The sequence below is a fragment of the Mirounga leonina genome, unplaced genomic scaffold (assembly GCF_011800145.1).
Source record: "Mirounga leonina isolate KUSES-001 unplaced genomic scaffold, KU_Mleo_1.0 Mir_53, whole genome shotgun sequence".
Classification (NCBI taxonomy): Eukaryota; Metazoa; Chordata; class Mammalia; order Carnivora; family Phocidae; genus Mirounga; species Mirounga leonina.
The window spans coordinates 61,187,590-61,204,650 of NW_023270807.1; the positions used below are offsets into that span (position 1 = coordinate 61,187,590).

The window sequence follows — 17,061 nt, forward strand, 5'->3', positions numbered from 1 at the left end:
CTGCTTATTAACTTTTACTGTATTTTGTTTTACTGTTTTTCTTCTCTTTGTAACTTAAATTATAGTTTTGAGTCCTTTACTTTTTTTTTTTTAAAGATTTTATTTATTTATTTGAGAGGGAGAGAATCAGAGACAGAGAGCACGAGAGGGAAGAGGGCAGAGGGAGAAGCAGACCCCCTGCCGAGCAGGGAGCCCGATGCGGGACTCGATCCCGGGACTCCAGGATCATGACCCGAGCCGAAGGCAGTCGCTTAACCAACTGAGCCACCCAGGCGCCCAAGTCATTTACTTTTTTTATGTGCTTTGTCTAAAAGTTTTTTTAAAAACAGGGAAAATAATTTTCAATTCCCTTTGTCATATTATTGCCAGTTATAAATTAGAGGAGTTTAAAACTAAATTATAATAGGAAAAAATAGGGATTTACAAATTAATTTAGAAGTTGAGAAAAGGAAGGTATAGAGAAACACATATACATATGCATTTGAGTGATAGATTCTAAATAATATTTGTGGATGAAGTGTAAATTTTTTGAAATAAGAGTAAACCTAACAACTTATATTATTTCTTCTTTAATCCACTCATAATTTCACAACTCTGAATATGTGAGACATTTATTTTTAAAATTTAAATCCTTTGGGAAATTTTGTCATTTGGGAAAAACAGTAACAGAATTATATTAATGTTTTTATTTTCATATGCAAAGTATTGAAAAGGTTGTTTTTATTTTTTATAAAAATTTAAAAAATTTAGGTCATCATGAAATCTTCAGCTAGTTTTTCAGTTTTATAGACAAGTTAATATTTTTTCTCCTGATAATGGAATTCAGTTCTGCTAACTACATTTAGAGATGACCTTCATTTCTAAAATATATTACTTAAAGTTCTGTAATATAGTTGTCGTAAGTTTAATAAAATGCCATGAAATAATTGTTATAGATTTATAGATTTATTGTATATATATGTTACAATTTATAGATTTAGGCAAGTTTTGATGAATCTGTATATATAGCCAAAGCATATTAAATATCTTGTCCGTGTCATTTGCAGTTCTGAGAAGGTGAATTTTTATTTCTTTCAAAAAGGAAGATGTTTGGCTGCATAGCAGGAAGGGAAAGCATTCTGGGCATGGAAAATGATGCAGGTGTTAAATGGTAGAAGCAGTCCTTTGAGTTTGAAAATTTTCTATGACAGGGAGTTCCCAGGAGCCCTTCTTAACTTTAAATTCCCAAATTGGTTTCAGAGATGCACAAATGTGTATATTGCTTTTTATGCCCAGGTCATATGCTGACCTAAATTTAAGCGGCAAATACACTTCAGGTTCCATCTTACATAATAGAAATTTAAAAACCCTTGTTAAAGGAAAAATTTTCATTTAATATGAAAGGAAGCAGCCTTTATATCCTCTTTAAATATAACTTTACCAAGAATGATTGACTCATTTTCTAGTCATCCACATATTTATTAGTTGTCACCCATGTATGTCCTCCATACACTGAGATTTCCCCTCTGTACTCAGACTGAATTAACCTTTTCGTATCATGTCCACTTAAATTGTTGGCCATCCTACTCATTTTTTCAACACAACCACGAGGAACAGCCCATCCTTAATCTACTGTTATTAATTGTATTCCTGCCATATATTAAAAGGTATGCCTATTGCTATCATTTTCTGTTATATATTCCATGCTATAAATTTTCTCTTGCCTCCTGAGTGCTTGGCCCATTCTTAAGATAATGCTAATTAGAATTGAGGTTGGACACCACAATAGGTTCTGAAACATCTTATTTTAGCTAGCAAAAATAGAGCATCACAAAGGATGCAGGACATATCCTCCCACACTATAAGTTCACCTTAGCTTTTGTGTCTTTTGTGCTATTAGTTCCCATCTTTTCTAAAACACTGCTATTTTAAAATCTTCCACTCATTTTGCTCCTCTCACCACTCTGTGTGTGTGTGTTTTTCTCCTCTTTCTCAACTTCCACCCCCACTCCCTCTTCCTGGTGTAAAGAGCTTCTGTAGGAAATTGACAATTGGTGTCTTTCTGTTTCAAAGTCTTTAACAAGTGGAGCTGGCTGTTAAGAGAAATTGACCAGGTTCCTGTGATCCTTGTCAGTTTCTCTGATTAATCAATTTTTCTCTACTGGAGAAGCTGCTTTTAACAAAAGAAAACTAGCTTGAAATTTCAATCATTTGCCCATTGCTGCCTCGCATATATCTGCTCTTCTTTCTCTATCATTTTACGTTTTTATTATAAACTTTTAATTATTGGTTTCTCATTACCTCATTTGTAGTGGAGAGTGAAGAGCCATTTTCCTGTAATTCATATATCCTCAGTGATTCTTACTAATTCTGATACTTGCATAATTTAATTTATAAAGCTGGTTCCTATTCAAAAGACAATGCCTACAAAGCAAAATGAGTGCATTTCTTTCCTAGTTCTTGTTGACTTTCCTGCAAAAACCAAGGCCAAGCAATTCCAGAGCACTTAATAAAAGGAAATCATGCTATCATAGAAACTAATACAATGAAATCCAGAAAAACCAGGGAGAGTTATTTTATTGCTCTTTATTAATAGGGATATTTCTTTAAACATGTCAAATACTGTTATATTTAGAAGCAGAATTAAAAGAATGTGTCTTTAGGTCATGGATAAGTTTGAACAGCCAAGTTAGCCCAAAAATTAGGTTATAAGATCTGAAGAAAAAATTGACAAAATGGGCAAAATGTATTTGGAATATCTCTTAGCCTTTACGTAAAGGTGTTTGCACATAGTGATATTAGATAATAGAATTATCATAGGAAGGAGTTCATTTGAATGGCTTTAGGTTCAGTGATGAGACTGAATGATGACTAATACTCCAAAGCATATTTTACAAATAAGTTATTTCATGGTATATTATTATTATTTTTTTTAATTTTAATTTTTTTTTAAAGATTTAATTTATTTATTTGAGAGAGAGAGAATGAGAGACAGAGAGCATGAGAGGGAGGAGGGTCAGAGGGAGAAGCAGACTCCCTGCCGAGCAGGGAGCCCGATGCGGGACTCGATCCCAGGACTCCAGGATCATGACCTGAGCTGAAGGCAGTCGCTTAACCAACTGAGCCACCCAGGTGCCCCATTTCATCGTATATTATTAAGTGTTCCTTGAACAGAAAAAAAAAAGTCCATCTTCAGTAAGTTTGGGACATTCTTGGTTATACAGATTCACCCTGTTTCTTCATTTAATATGTGATTTCTTAATGCCTTATCATATGATACTGTGCTATCAGTCTCATGGGTCATGGTTCCATGGGAGCAAGCACTGAGAAACTCTTGGCTGATGGCTGGCAATCTGTGCATCAATCAATATTAACATCTTTACTCCTCAGCTTATAATTTATCAGTAAGTTAGAAAAAATTAAAGATCTTTTAAATATCTGCTGAACATTTTTAGTGATATATTTTTATTTTACAGAACCAGAGACCTAAATAATATTTAAGATATCCAGAAAAGCTGGGGGCACATAGTGGTTCATCATATGAAAATAGCTTAACAGATGAGATAAAATCAGGTAAGTATTAGAAAACATCAACCATGTGTCTGGGCAACTTAAAAGGAGAGTGAGGATAGCTCAAGATTGGTAAATGGTGGTTGTGGTAGTATAGGGAAGCTGAAATTTGGCCAGGGTAGATTCCGTGTCAGATGGAAAAGAAAACAAAAACAAGTGATACACAGTTGTACACAGTCGCCTTTTAACTAGCAGCTTCTGGGAATAACCTCTGGCCTATAGTATGGGGCTTTTCTTTTTTTTTTTAAATTTCTGATCTGTTGCAGATCAAATACTTGTGCACAAATGCTTTCCTCAGGTTACATACTTGTTGTGGTCCACTAATGAACAGTTTACTGGCAGTACCGATCCTCCAACCACACCAACACTGTGACTGGATTATCACCACTTCTCCCATGCTCTCAACTAGAAAATGTCTCACTGCTTACAACTGCCTACAATTTTTCCCACTGAGGACTAACAATTCTGCAAGTAGAGAAAAAAAATATTTAAAAATATAAATGCTGTTTCTATATCAGTGATTGTAATTTTGGTAATTTATGGACCAGCAAACATTTCAAAAAATGTGGATGATTTGGTAAATTTTTACTAATTGGCTTTCCAAAAATCATCTTGTGTGTATTGTGCATTTTACTGACATATAGAATATAGAACACAATTTACAAATAATAATACATACACAATATTCTTTATTATAAATTCTATGTAGCCAATTGTTTCTCACAGAATGCCTTTGTTGATTTTTTTTTTCTGGAACTCTTGTGTCTATAGCTAAACTATGTTTGCAGTTGAGGAACAAGTATAGTTTTACGTGAGTATTAAATGAGTAACAACACAAAAGTTAAATAACAAAGACAAAGATGTATGTCAGAGTTTTATTATAAGTGACTTCTTTGCTGAATTGGAAAACAGTTTTTCCAGTAAGAACAGAATATTTCCTCTATTTTTATAATATTTACAGTGTAACAGCTATAGACATAATACACTGTTGTATTTCATTTGCATTTATTAACAATTTCTCCATCACTTTCCTAAGTGTCTAGACAGTCAAAATTTTTTAAAAAGCCCTGATTTGTAGCATTTGCCCATTAGTTTCAAGCTATCAGTGTGATGTCTGTGTAGAGTTGGGAAGAAAGGCACAGTGATAACACCATTTTGTAGTAATTCCACTGTACAGATTGAATAAATGTAAATAACCTCAAGATGATAATAAAATGTAGCAAAATAATTAGGAAGTAATGAGTTTTAAGTATTTTTTATTCTTTTGTTCATATAATTGTATATTTTTACAGTTTAATTTTTAATAATGGCTTTTTTTTTAAGATTTTATTTATTTATTTGAGAGAGCAAGAGAGAGAGAGAGAAAGCATGAGAGGGGAGAGTGTCAGAGGGAGAAGCAGACTCCCCGCTGAGCCGGGATCCTGATGCGGGACTGGATCCTGGGACTCCAGGATCATGACCTGAGCTGAAGGCAGTCGCTTAACCAACTGAACCACCCAGGCACCCTAATAATGGCTGTTTTTGACAACGATCTCATGGAATTCCTACAGATGTAACAGCCAGTTCCTTGAGCTGGCACAAGCCAGCTCTAGCCCACTCCTCCAGTGCCTATTTTGCCATGGAAGGACATTTATTTGTAATTACTGTCATTTCATGAGAGGGATATCATCTCTGAATAAAAGAAAAACCCTAAGGAAGACAACTTACAAGCGTAACCATTGTTCTTATTTTTTACATTTCTTTAATACAGTGTTAAAAATGTCACTTGAGTTCCTACATGGCTGTTTAGATGCCACTGTCCTCTGAGTAGTGTAGTAACATGCAAATGAAGCTATTTTTCATTTAGTCTAGTGAATAAGTACCAATGATCACCCAGATACTTTTCTGTTTTGTAGTTAGTAGGTTACTGTTAGTCTTCAGAACTTTATAATCTGAAGGGGTGAGGAGAGTCACTCATAGATAAGAATATTAGAAAACAAGTCTCGAAGACTTCAAATTTTGTGCAGGCCTTCTTTTAAATCTGCTACACTGCATCAATAGGCACATGCTATGTAAGAGATACTACTACCCTGGGACTGTTATCTTTCCGCTGTTGGGTAGGCCTTGAGCACTACTTTGTGCACCACCCCCTGCAGTTTATGATGTATATACATTTTTTTAAACACCCTTCTTGCCCCTCTTTTCCTTCCACTCACTTTGATACTGAATTAAGTTTCCTATTACCACAAACTTAGTGGCTTAAAACAACACATATTTATTAGCTCATAGTCTATAGATCAGGAGCCCAACACAGGGTGAATGGGATCTCTGCTCATAATATCTCAAGGCTGAAGTCCAGGTGTTGGCCAGCTGTGTTCTCATCTCTCACTCAGAGTTCTCTTTCTGACTCATTCCTGGCGATGGTACAAATCAGTTCCTTGTGGCCATAGGACTGGTCTTCCATGTTTTTATCAGATGTTGGCCAGGTACCACTCCCAGCTCCCAGAGGCCAAACTCACATTCTTGCCTTGTGGACCCTCCCATCTGTCTTCATGTCAGCAAGGGTGGGTCAAATCCTTCTTCAAATCTCTGACTTTTCCTTCTCCCAACACCCAGAGAAAAATTTCTTCTTTTAAAGTATGATTACATAGAGTAACTTTAATTATATCTATGATCACGATCATAGGAATGATATCCCGTCATCTTGACAAAGGGGGGAATTTTGAAAGGGTAATTGGAAGTCCTAGAATTCTGTCCACCACAAATACTAGATATATCATTTAATCATAATGGTGGCTATGTGGAAAGTTTCAACTTAGTGATAAAACTTTAAAAATTATATCTGGAAATAAAGTCTGAAAAAATATAAAAATAAAATAAAAATAAAAATTTATCTGGATCCAGTAACTATTTCCTTCAGAATAGAAATTAATTTTTGGTAATGAAAATTTAATCTCTTGAATTAGCATGGAGCAATGGAGCAAAGATAATAACATTTAGAAAATAAAATAGTGAAGACAAGATTGTATTTAATTCTTTTTTTTTTTTTTTTAAGATTTTATTCATTTAAGAGAGAGCAAGAAAGAGGGCATGAGCCGAGGGTAGGGGTAGAGGGCTAGGGAGAAGCAGACTCCCCACTGAGCAGGGAGCCCAACTTGACTCCAGGTTCCATTCCAGGACCTGGAGATCATGACCCGAGCTGAAGGCAGATGCTTAACCATCTGAGCCACCCAGGCACCCCAAGATTATATTTAATTCTTAAGTCTAAGTAATTGGTAGAATAAATTAAAGACAACTTATTTTGAACACTACCTAAATGTTGGTTAAGAAAACAAGTTCAAAGATATCTAAACATTACCTAAAAATAATACATCTAATACAAATGTATAAAATACAGAGCCTTGGGGCGCCTGGGTGGCTCAGATGGTTGAGCATCTGCCTTTGGCTCAAGTCATGATCTCCAGGTCCTGGGCTCGACTCAGCTCAGCAGGGATTCTGCTTCTTCCTCTCCCTCTGCCTCTGCCTCTCCCCCTGTTTGTGCTCTCTCTGTCTCCCTTTCTCTCTCTCTCAAATAAATAAATAGATCTTTAAAAAAAAAAATACAGAGCCTTGTTTCACAAAAGCCCAACTAATATGTTTACTCGAGAAGAGGGAGTTTCACCAAGGTTGAGGGAAAAGGTTGAAACTCATAGTAAATAAAAATTCTTTATTGAAAAACCTGGCTTATGGAAACAGTTAAGCAAAAATTTATGGCAAAATTTATTGCATTCTTGATAATGCAAATATTGACATGAACAAAAATGTAGGAAAATCAGCCTATGATTGAGTTATGGTATGTCTGTACAATGGAAAAACTTGGAACCATTCATCTAACATTTATTGAACATCTCCTATGTGACACATTTTGCTTAGCTCTGAATAGAATATTAGCCATCAAAAAAAATCCTTTGAAGCATAACTAATAACTTAAGAATGTTCATTATGTAGGGTTAAGTGCTGTAAAACTTAATTTATTAAACATGATCCTAGTTTTATTGATATGGATAGAAAAAATTGAAGGCAAGAAAAGCATTTTATTTTATTTTATTTTATTTTTAAAGATTTTATTTATTTATTTGAGAGAGAGAATGAGAGAGAGAGAGAGCACATGAGAGGGGGGAGGGTCAGAGGGAGAAGCAGACTCCCTGCTGAGCAGGGAGCCCAATGTGGGACTCGATCCCGGGACTCCAGGATCATGACCTGAGCCGAAGGCAGTCGCTCAACCAACTGAGCCACCCAGGCGCCCAAGAAAAGCATTTTAAAAAGATAAATTTTGATTGGTTCTTTCTATTTTTTCTTAATCATAATTATAAAGAGGCTGAACACCTTCCTTTCTTAGCTACTCCCAATATTTATACTCTAGTGATCTATAAAACATTGCTGAGTTCATTTTATAATGTGTTAAATGTCTGTTATGACTTTTTGACATATACTTATAAAATATTTGACAAAATGTTTTTAAATATGTTAAACTGCTGTATGTTATAATGGTATAAACTATAGCATTAAATATTTTTCTGATGCTCAGAGTACATAATATGTTTTTTCTAAGTTATTCAGAGGACAAATTTCTGAATAAAAACATGAAGAAAAGAGGAGAATGTCCTTTTACTCAGAAATGAGAGAAAAATAACATGGTGTGTTTGTGATGGAGAAAGCAAAGTCCTTTTATTTAGGTAGAAGGGGAAGGGGTAGGAAAGGTACATCACATTTAGTAAGTATCTAATAAGGGTCAGACACTGTATAATGCAAGTTTATTATTTTATCTCACTTAATCTTTATATTCATCTAGGTTAGATATTATTTCATTTAAAAATGACAAGATTGAAGCTCAGAAGGTTAAACTTGAATGAAGTTAGAATTCGTAAGTGCCAGAGCTAGTATTCCCATCTGTGAGAACAGAGCCTTTTCTATTATATTTTTAGTGGGTGAATGGAAATTTAATTGTATGCTTTTTAGTAGTTACTTAATTTCAGTGGAGATTTTGGATGTAAAAAGACATAGAGTAGTACTTAAAATGTCTCTTTTATAAGCAAATCACCTATACATCCAACATCTGAGGTTTGATTTAATGGTGAGAGTAGAAAAGGAAAAGAACTGTATAAATGAACAGACTTTTATTAAAGAAAATCAACAACTTATTAAGGTGCTGAAACTAGATATTTTAGAGTAGGTATTGTATAACTATTCTTCTAGGTTATGTTTCTACAAAGAAATATTTAGTGCTATGTTGTCCAGCATGGTAACCACTCATAAAATATAGCTCTTTAAATTACTTAAAATTAATAATGTAGTCTCTCTACTACAGTAGCCACATTTCAAGTGCTCAGCAGCTACATGTGGTTAGTAGCTGTCTTATTGGACAGGATAGATATAGAACATTTCCATCATCATGGAAATGATGTGCTGACTTTGTTTCTTTCTATAGGAAATAATTTCAGTTTGGTAGTTGTGAGCTTAATTTTTCACTTTAAGCAATTTTTACCTGGGGGTGCCTGGCTCACTCAGTTGGAAGAGCATACAGCTCTTGATCTCAGGATCATGAGTTTGAGCCCTACTTTAGGTGTAAGAATTACTAAAAAATAAACTTTAAAACATATAAAAAATTCTTATCTGTTTAATAAGGTAGTCACACTATAGTTTCCCCATTTAAATGGATTAAAAGTAAATTAGAAATTAAAACATTCTTTATTAGAATTTTTACTATTTCAAAATTGATTTTTGTACTTAATATTTTAAGATTATATTATTGAATACAGTTATAATTAGACCATATTCATATATGGATATTTATATATCCATAATTAGTGTCATGTGGTATGCCATCATATGAATATGCTATATTCTATTATTAATCAATTGATTTTTAAATGTTTTTGCTATTGTAAACAATACTACCCTGAACATTCTCTTACAAGACTTCAGGTACACATATGCAAAAATATTTCTATAGTATATAACCTAGAAATAGAATTTTTGGGTTGTAACGTGTATTTTCAGTTTGATTAAGAAATGCTAAATTATTTTCTACATTGGTTATATCAGTTTGTACTCTGAGATTGTAAAGTTGTCTTCCCTTGTTTTATTTTTAAAGCTTTAAAATATTCTTTCACTTTTTTTATTTATTATTTTTTTTTAATTTTTTTTTTTTTAAGATTTTATTTATTTGCGAGAGAGACAGAGACAGAGAGCATGAGAGGGAGGAGGGTCAGAGGGAGAAGCAGACTCCCTGCTGAGCAGGGAGCCCGATGTGGGACTCGATCCCGGGACTCCAGGATCATGACCTGAGCCGAAGGCAGTCACTTAACCAACTGAGCCACCCAGGCGCCGTATTCTTTCACTTTTAAGTCCCTGATTTCACATATTTATATTAACATTATTAAGATTACTTATACTATTGAATAACCATTGTTTAGTTTGTTTAAACAAACTAAAAGGTAGGATTTAAAAGGTAGGATCTTAAATCTTATTTCTTTTTTTTTAAAGATTTTATTTATTTATTTGACAGAGAGAGACATAGCGAGAGAGGGAACACAAGCAGGGGGAGTGGGAGAGGGAGAAGCAGGCTTCCTGCTGAGCAGGGAGCCCGATGAGGGGCTCAATCCCAGGACCCTGGGATCATGACCTGAGCCAAATGCAGATGCTTAAAGACTGAGCCACCCAGGCGCCCCTTAAATCTTATTTCTTATGAGCATCAGCATAAGTAGCAATTCTGAAAGCAATAAGCTGATCATCTTGTAAAGTTACTCTTTCTTGTAGCATTTTACGAAGAAGCTTTTTGTCATTAAAAACTACACCAATTTTTGATAGAATATGCTCTGCCTTTAACCTTATTTAGGTGAAGATTCATGGCAAAATAAAATTTTTCTTTTGTTGAGAATTAGCAAATCAGTTACTTGTGTATTTGGTTCTGTTTTGTGCCAGGCATAGTGTTAGTTACTTCGGATACAAATTGTATTAAGTCATGGGTTCTGTCTTCAAGGACCTTGCAGTTCAGAATAGGAGAAAAAACTGTAAATACAGAAATATATTAAAGTGATTTATTTATTTATTAAAGATTTTATTTGAGAGAGAATGAGCGGGAGAGAGAGAAAGTGCATGAGCAGGGTGAGAGGGAGAAGTAGGCTCCTCGCTGAGCAGAGAGCCCGATGTGGGGCTTGATCCCAGGACCCTGGGATCATGACCTGAGCCGTAGGCAGATGCTTAATTGACTGAGCCACCCAGGCATCCCTTTATTAAAGTGATTTCAATGCTGTCAGGAAAACTTGTACATTGGAATCTGAAAGGAGAATATGCTTGACTTGTCAAAGTGTTAAAACTATTTTATATGAGGTGAATATTAAACTGAGCTTATGAGAGCAGAATATTTGTCAGACATCTAGAGGAAGTGATTCTCAACAGAGGGAGCACTATACCCAGCGCCTGGCATATTTTAGGACACTTCAGATCATTGACTATGGCTGAAGGGTGAGGGGACAGTGTGAGAGAGTCAGCTGAAGAGGTGGAAGAGGAGGAAGGTTGGGCCTTTAACTTACTGGCACTGGGGAGCCATTGAAAGATTTTAGTGGATTTTAAGTCATTAAAGAATTTAAAGCAGGGAACTAATTTGAACAGATTGTTACTCTAGATGGTTTCTGCTGCAGTGTGATGGTGAAGATGGATTTGAGAGAGGTAAGCGAACTGCAGTTCGGGAGAGGTGTAGAGGGCCTTAACTAAGGTAGTAACTCTAGCTATAAACTGGAAGATGAGAGATGTTAAGAAAAATATCAGAAATATTCAGGACTTGGTAAACTGTTGGTTGTGGGGGGTGAGAGAAGAGGAAGAATATGAATCACTACTTGATTTCTGACTTGGGTGCTTGAGTGGTTGGGAGAGACACAAGGATGGAAGTTAGAGAAGGAGAAGGGGTATCCAGTTTTGGTGGACCAGGTACTGAATTTTGTTTTAGAAATGGGAAACGTGAGGGCCCTGTGACCATCCAGTTGGATATCCGTGTGGGTCTTAGAAGAGAGGTATGGATTATGGTTATAGATTTAGATAGAAGTCATCATATTTGAGTGGTAGTGAAAGTAAGTTTGGAAAGCATCATAAAAGAAGGAAATGTAAAGTTGAAAAAAGAAGCCAGGAACAGAATTTGGAAAGTACCAGTAAATAAAAGGAATTAATGACAATCTACAACCTTCTTTGTAGTGATATAAAGATATAAATATTTGGATCCACATGAATCTTATCATTTTTTTAATTATTGAAGTATAATTAACAGTGTTATATTAGTTTCAGTTGTACAATAAAATGTTTCAATAATTTTATACATTATTCAGTGCACATCACAATTACTGTACTCTTAAGGAACCTACCTTTTTTAAAAAAATATTTATTTGAGAGAGGGAGTAGGGGGAGGGGCAGACAGAGAGAAGCAGACTCCCTGCTGAGCATGGAATCCATTGTGGGGCTCGGTCCCAGGACCCTGAGATCACGACCTGAGCCAAAGTCAGACGCTTAACTGACTGAGCCACCCAGGCACCCCAGAACTTACCTTTTTATGGAATTAAGGAGCAAATGTATATGCGCTTGTGATGGAAAAAATTACTTAACATGTAAGTTAAATGAATGAAACATGGTATGAACTGTAAGAGTATATACTGAAACTAAAAACAGCTTGGTGTTAAATAATAAAAAGAGGCTTTTTATTTACTATTTCTTTTTATTTTTATTCTTTAAAAGATTTTTATTTATTTGACAGGGAGAGAGCAGGAGAGCACAGGCAGGGGAAGCGGCAGAGGGAGAGGGAGAAGCAGACTCCCTGCTGAGCAGGGAGCATGATGTGGGGCTACATCCCAGGACCCTGGGATCATGACCTGAGCCGAAGGCAGTTGCTTAACCAACTGAGCCACCCAGGGCCCTAAAAAGAGGCTTTTTAGATATGTTTTTTGAATAAGATTAAAATAAATAAAAATGAAAACCATTATAAAAACGAATAGTATTGGGGCGCCTGGGTGGTGCAGTTAGTTTAGCGTTTGACTCTTGGTTTTGGCTCAGGTTGTGATCTCAGGACAGTGAGATTGAGCCCTGAGTCAGGCTCCATACTCAGCATGGACTGTGTTTAAGACTCTCTCTCCCTCTCCCTCTCTCCTCTGCTCTCTCTCTCTCTAAAAATAAATAAATACATCTTTTTAAAAAAAGCTAATAGTATTATTGATAATGAACATATATAAAAAAATGCCATCAGGAACACACCTGAATCAAACAAAATTGGATTTATTAACTTATAGCACTGAGGAACATGGCACATCATGTGGAACCTTGAAGCATCTCAGTGAGAAGGTGTTAGAAAGGACTTCTAGGATTTGGGTTTATGATTTGGGGGAAGGTCAAGAAAGCAAGGGTTTGATGCTGTCAAAAAGCAGAAGTAATTTTGTTATTGGGGATCCTAATAATTCTTTTTTTTTTTTTTAAAGATTTTATTTATTTGAGAGAGCACAAGAACACGATGAGGAGCAGAGGGAGAAGCAGACTCCCCACTAAACAGGGAGTCCAATGCGGGACTCGATCCTGGGACGCTGGGATCATGATCTGAGCGGAAGGCAGCCACTTAACTGACTGAGCCACCCAGGCGCCCCAGGGGTCCTAGTAATTCTTACCTAGAAGGCAGGAAGAACATAGTGGTGCTAAAACTAGAATTGATAAGGAAGCAGACATATTAGCATAAAAGGGGAGTGTTTGACCATTTCTTGGTTTGGACAGTGTTGTTTTTGTCTCTGTTCAGATAAAGTCAGAGTGGCCTTGTCTGATTTGGGGTGTTCTCCGAAATTGTTTATGTTCAAATAAAATGTTATGAACACCTTGGCATGGCTCTAAGTGCTGAGCCAACTTCCAGCGACACAAGACCAGAGTGATAGTGACAGACCAAGCCCTGGCTGTCCGGAGCTCCTTTTGTCTTTCTTAGTCTCTAACAGTGGTAAGAAAATTCATCAAAGGCTTGGTGGCAAAGACAAATGTTAGGTGTTGTTAGAAGTGCTCTATGCTCTAATAAGTTTGTCGTTGGGATACAGTAAGGATGATAAGAGAATTTTGGAAGGATGGAAGGGTAAGGAGAGGAGAGACCAACTGGTGAATGTTTGTTTTTTTTTTAAGATTTGTTGATTTTAGAGGGAGAGGGAGGGGAGGGGCAGAGGGAGACAGAATCTTCAAGCGGACTCCCTGCAGAGCATGGAGCCTGATGTGGGGCTCGATCCCACGGCCCACGAGATCATGACCTGAGCCTAAATGAAGAGTTGGATGCCCAACTGACTGAGCCACCCAGGCACCCCAGGTGAATGGTTTTTAAATGATCAATTTTGAATATAGTTTAGGTAGATTTCTGAACTGGATTATGGTATGATGAAATTAGTGTTTGTGGACAATACAATTGCCTTTTAAAATTATTAAATATCTAAAAATGATTTTAATGAACATTTTACTTTGTCTATATACTTCAGAATATTTTCCTTAAAAGTATTTGTCCATATACTTTTTTACATTGTTACAATTACTATTTTGTATTCTGAACTTTAAAAAATATTTGCTTAATGTACCATCATACACTTTATTCTGTGTTTTTATCTTGTTTGAAGAGGATCATTTCAATAGTTGTCTCTGAGGCTGTTTTCTCAGAAAGGGAAAAGCAGTAATATGAAGGATATAACAGACATTTGGGAGGAAGAATTAACAAGCATCTATTACTAATGAGATGGAGTAAGGGAAGAGAAGAATAAAAAATTTTGAATCCTTGAAACTGACAAAGTTGAACTATTATCTATATACATAGTTTCTCAGTTGGATGATGTATTATAATATAGTATCAACAAGAGTTTGTAACACCCACCAGTACTATTTCTTCAAGATATCTTGAAAGCTGCAAAATATACCCGATTGTTAAAATGATCAAGTATTTTTAGGTTGAAGTTTTGACATTTGGTGACAATGGTAGAAAATAATTATGAGGGACACCTGGCTGGCTCAGTTGGTAGAGCATGCACCTCTTGTTGTCAGGGTTGTAAGTTCAAGCTCCCCACATTGGGTGTAGAGATTACTTAAAAATAAAATCTTAAAAAAGAAAAATGTTAAAAATATTAGAAAATAATGATGAGGGTAGAATTTAGTAATGGTAAGATATTCATACTCATATCGAAATTAGAATTTATAATCTGCGTGTGGCTGGGTTCACATCCTATAAAAATTAGTCTGAGAACATGAGTGAAGGCTGGTACTTCCGGGTTAAAATACCTGGCATCCCCATTGGTGTTGGTGGTGCTCATTGGAAGGAACACTAGCCTTTCATCCTTAATTTATTCCCCTTGTGCCTATTTGATAAGGTTGTCTTCTTTAGATGACTTTGAAAAAAAAATGTCTTATTTATACACCATGACAAACTAAGGAGAAAAAGGTTCCATTATTGGAGAAGCCTGACTGGTTGAAAGATTATTTTAAACTTTTTTATACTGTAAAAGTTAAAAGGTATACTATACTTAATTTGTTTTAACCATATATAAAATAATTTTAGATATGATGTGTAATACAGATCAAACCACAATATAACAATATTAAAATTAACATATCTAATTCATGGCCTGTAATTTTAAGAAGTGTGTCACATTATAAAACTCTATAAGGGAAAAACCTAGAAATGGTTGAAGTTCATTGCAGTGGACTTCAAACCTATCATATAATTGAAGTCCTGAGACTACATTTCATTCTTAAAGCATAAAGTGAAGCTAAAAGAGGAATGTAAAATTCATTAACATTTTATCATTTTATTTAGATTTTTCAATGTTAAATTTTAACAGGGAGCATACTTAACAATGAACATATACCCAGATAATTTAGGATTAGATGATTTACTTCATCTAATTTTACTGTTAGCATAATAGTTTAATTAATTGTTAAAATCTAGATAATAATAAAGCTATTATTCGTGATTTAAAAATTTTTTTGACCTTCACCATTTATATTTAACTGGTTTTTCTCTTCCAACTTCACAGCTGTGTCATGTTACAGCTGCATGTATGAAAAATTAATTTATTCTTGCTCGTTCATTTCCTCTTAGAATCCAGTATCATTAATCATTCACTGATGTTGACACTTAAAGTCAAATTTATATATAGATTACCTATTACTTATAAAAGTAATGATGGCTGTTTATATAATGAGTGAAATCTCTTATTCCAAATATATTTTTACTTTATAAAGTACAATTTATTTACACATCGGCGTCTCAGATATTTAAGCAAAGTGAGTACATTATGTATAAATTAAATATGTGTGGATCTTTTTCATATTAACTGTATCATTAACCAGACTTCAGTCACTTGGAGAAACTTGTTGGGAAATTGAAAGGCAGAGTATGAAGTAAGAAAATTATTTACAACACATAGACAAAGGGTTAATGTCCTTGCAGTATAAAGAAGTCTTGTGTATTAGTAAGAAAAAACAAGCATCTTTGTCAAAAACAGGCAAAGGACAGGGACGTAGAAATTCAGAAAAGTATAAGTACAGAAACTAAAGAAATATAAGTTTAAAGCAACACTTAACAGATGAGAGTTTGGCAAGTTATTATTAATACTATTTTAATGATAATACTTGATGTTGTGGAAATTGGAGAGAAATAGTCTCCTATACCTCTGGCAGAGATATATACTGATGCAAGTTTCTATAGTATAATTTGGCAATGCACATCAAAAGCCTGTGAATAGGAATGGATGTACACAGAGATTTTTGTCAAAGCACTTTTTATAAAAACAAAGAATTGGAAACAAATGTTTATTATTAGATGATTGGTTAAATTATAAACCCCATGTAATGTAGCCAGTTTTTTTAAAATGGTGTTTTTAAAGTTAGATTGTTAAACTGTATTCAGAAGTGTCTTTGATTTCCTTCAGGGTACTTTGAGGACCACTGGGAGGGGGGAGGCCAAACTCCATTCTGCTCAACCAGAGCAGTTTTGTCCCTATTTTGGTTTTTTTTTTATTTTTAAAGATTTATTTATTTATTTGAGAGAGCGAGAATGAGAGAGAGAGAGAGTATATGAGAGGGGGGAGGGTTAGAGGGAGAAGCAGGCTCCTCGCCGAGTAGGGAGCCCGATGCGGGACTCGATCCAGGGACTCCAGGATCATGACCTGAGCCTAAGGCAGTTGCTTAACCAACTGAGCCACCCAGGCGCCCCTGTCCCTGTTTTTTAATATACAAGTTTCAAAAAATGAGAATATGCCTGGGAAAAGGGTGGGAGGGGGGAACATTTGGCATTCGAAGTGTTCAGTGCAAAGGAAAGATATTTAGTTACCTTGCCAAATGAAAAGTAGTAGAGTATAAAACATTGGGTATAAGGGTGCCTGGGTGGCTCAGTTGTTAAGCATCTGCCTTCGGTTCAGATCATGATCCGGGAGTCCTGGGATCGAGCCCCGCATCGGGCTCCCTGCTCAGCGGGAAGCCTGCTTCTCCCTCTCCCATTCCCCCTGC

The 17,061-nt window shown here is 35.4% G+C and overlaps 1 protein-coding gene across 1 annotated transcript in view; it reads left to right on the forward strand.

The window, feature by feature from the left end:
- The window catches only part of LIN28B (lin-28 homolog B), a 122,910-nt gene that overhangs the window by 20,108 nt on the left and 85,741 nt on the right, over positions 1 to 17,061 (forward strand). The gene's annotated exons all lie outside the window — the stretch shown is intronic.